The sequence below is a fragment of the Ursus arctos genome, unplaced genomic scaffold (assembly GCF_023065955.2).
Source record: "Ursus arctos isolate Adak ecotype North America unplaced genomic scaffold, UrsArc2.0 scaffold_13, whole genome shotgun sequence".
Classification (NCBI taxonomy): Eukaryota; Metazoa; Chordata; class Mammalia; order Carnivora; family Ursidae; genus Ursus; species Ursus arctos.
In genome coordinates this window covers 51,108,426-51,111,060 of record NW_026622797.1, presented here as the reverse complement: position 1 = coordinate 51,111,060, position 2,635 = coordinate 51,108,426, and the positions used below count along the sequence as shown (strand labels likewise).

The window sequence follows — 2,635 nt, the reverse complement described above, 5'->3', positions numbered from 1 at the left end:
TGGATTAGATGAAGGAGCCCCGGGCAGGGAGCTGATCTGAGGGTATTTCAGGAATCCAGGGTTACAGGGGCATGGCCTAGAGCAGGGCTCTGGGAATGGGATAGAAGGAGCAGACCTGCAATATGTTATGGAGGATAAATATCTGCTCTTTTTAGAACCAAACACTGGGTTAGGTACTGGGATACCCTGCGGAAGAGGCACAGCAGTTGGGATGGAGAGAGACAATTAATAATATGGTGAGATAAGTCTTATGATCACTGAAGCAAAGAAATATGAGAGTGCAGAGCAGGAATGGCACCTGAGTTGTGGGGAGGGATGTAGGTGGTCAGGAAAGCCTTCCCTGAGGAAGTAGTATTTAAATTGGGAACTTAATGAAGAAACAGGCTTTAACTGAGTGAAAAATCATTGGGAGACGTGTTCCAGGCAGGAAGCCCCAGGATGAACAGTAGCAGTGGTGCCAGGGGGGAAAGGCAAGAATGGTTTCCCAAAAAATTCAAGAGAGTAAGCAGCGTGGGACCAGACCAAGAAGGGCCTTGAGTCTTCATACGGACTGTGAACTTTATCCTAATGGCAGTGAGAGGCCAGAAGAGAGGTATGGTTTGTTTTCATTCTAGAAAAATCTCTCTGGCTATGTTGTGGGAGAAAAGGATTAGGTATGGTGGAAGTTAGGATGAGAGGCTTGCCATAGTCTAAAGGGAGAGATGATTAGGAAGTAGTGATGGAGACAGGTAAATATTTAGGATATAGAATTTATGAGATGTAGGGCGCCTGGGGGCTCAGTCAGTTAAGCCTCCAACTCTTGATTTCAGCTCAGGTCATGATCTCAGGACCATGAGATCAAGCCCGTGTCAGGCTCCGCACTAGGCATGGAGCCTGTTGGAGATTCTCTTTCTTCCTCTCCCTCGTCCCTCCTGCTTGTAGCATTTGTAGAATCCTCAGAAGGGTATTGCCTCAACAATGCAGAATGACTATTACCCCTGAACTAAATGCTATTCTAGTTTATTCTATAGCCTTTTAAATGTAAGGCCCAAAAGAATCAAATGATTTCCAAGTAACTTAAGTGTATTTCAGAATAATGTTGAAGAATATTTATAAAAATTCAAAAATATCCATCACCCAACAAGGTAAAGTCCACAATGTCTGCCATCCAATCAAACATGAACAAAGAAGCAAGAAAATATGCACCATTGTGCAGAGACAGCAATCAATTAATTGAAGCTAATCCAGACCTGGTATAGATGTTGGAATTAGCAGATGGTATTAAAATGCTATTTTCCATAAGTTCAAAACGTTAAGTAGAAACATGGAAGATTTTTTTTTTTACCAGCTGCTGCAAAAGGCTTTATTTTTTCCATTTGGTCCATGGCTTGAGAGAGGGCTCCAGAGTGGTTGAAAAGATGCCTAATGGCTGCAGGAAGAGGCTCAGGCAGAAGCACTGGCATCAGGGGGATACCAGAGGGGCCCCTCAAAGGCTGCTGGGCTCCAGAGCCTCTTAGTCATGCTTGAGGGTAAGCCTTTCAAAGAGATACTCACCCAGCCCAGCCTGGGGGCCAGCCACCCTGCAGAGGTTAGACAGGTGATTGTCCATCTTCTTGATGAGTTTCACCTCCTCATCCAGGAAGTGGTTCTCTAGGAAGTCACAGAGATGGGGGTCTGCATGGGCAGAATCCAGAGCATGCAGATCCAAAAGGGCCTTGTACAGGTTCTTCTCTGGAGCCAGGGCAGCTTCCATGGCGTCCAGGGTTTTACCCCACTCATCGTAGGATGGCTTCTGCGCATCTTGGAAGAGGGCACTGCTGCCGCCATGGTTTTGCATCTTCAAGAGATGCTCAGCACCCTCTCACTTCTCCTCAGCCAACTTGTAGAATAAGGGGCCCATGCCCTCCAGAACCACATCTTTGCAGTCAAAATAGAAGCCCAGAGAGAGGTGGGTGTAGGAGGCCCACAGATGCATGCTGACCAGGTGGTGGACGGTGGCCTCCACCTCAGTGGAATAGTCCTGACAAATCTGGGAGCTCATGGTTGATCTGTAATAAGGAGCTAAGCTCAAAATAAGGTATTGGCTGGACCTGGAGGCAGAAGGTGGCCAAGAAGATGGCTCCAAAAGTTGCAACTAGAAAAATGTTTGGAGGGTGGTTAGAGGCTGGTAGAAGGGGCATCCCTGGATCTGTTGCATCCAAATGCTGTTGAAGCAAGAGACAGATCTGTGGGACTGCTGGGTGCACTGCCAGAAGATATTTTTAAAAAACCCAAATCTAGAGACAAAAGCTACAATGTCTGAGATAAAATATACGCTGGATGAGATTAATAGCAGATTAAACATTGCCAGTTAGTGCGATTGAAGAAAATATCCAAAATGAAATACAGAGAGAGAAAAGAAATGTAAAATCGAACAGTGCATCAGTGATCTGTGGGACAACTTAAAGCAGTTTTGTATACATACTATATTAATATACAACAATTAATACAGGCAACTTTACATAATATGAATATATTATATTGTATTTATATTAAATACTGATACGTAAGGATTAACATAATAATTTGAGCCTCCAAAGAAAGGGAAGGAGAACAGAAAGACATTTGGAGAAATAATGGCTGAAAATCTTCCAAAATTTGTTGAAAACTATAAACT

General features: G+C 44.2%; 1 pseudogene; it reads right to left on the bottom strand.

The window, feature by feature from the left end:
- Positions 1-1,492: 1,492 nt before the first annotated feature.
- Positions 1,493-2,020, bottom strand: LOC113264651 (ferritin light chain-like; annotated as a pseudogene).
- Between the last annotated feature and the right edge of the window lie 615 nt (positions 2,021-2,635).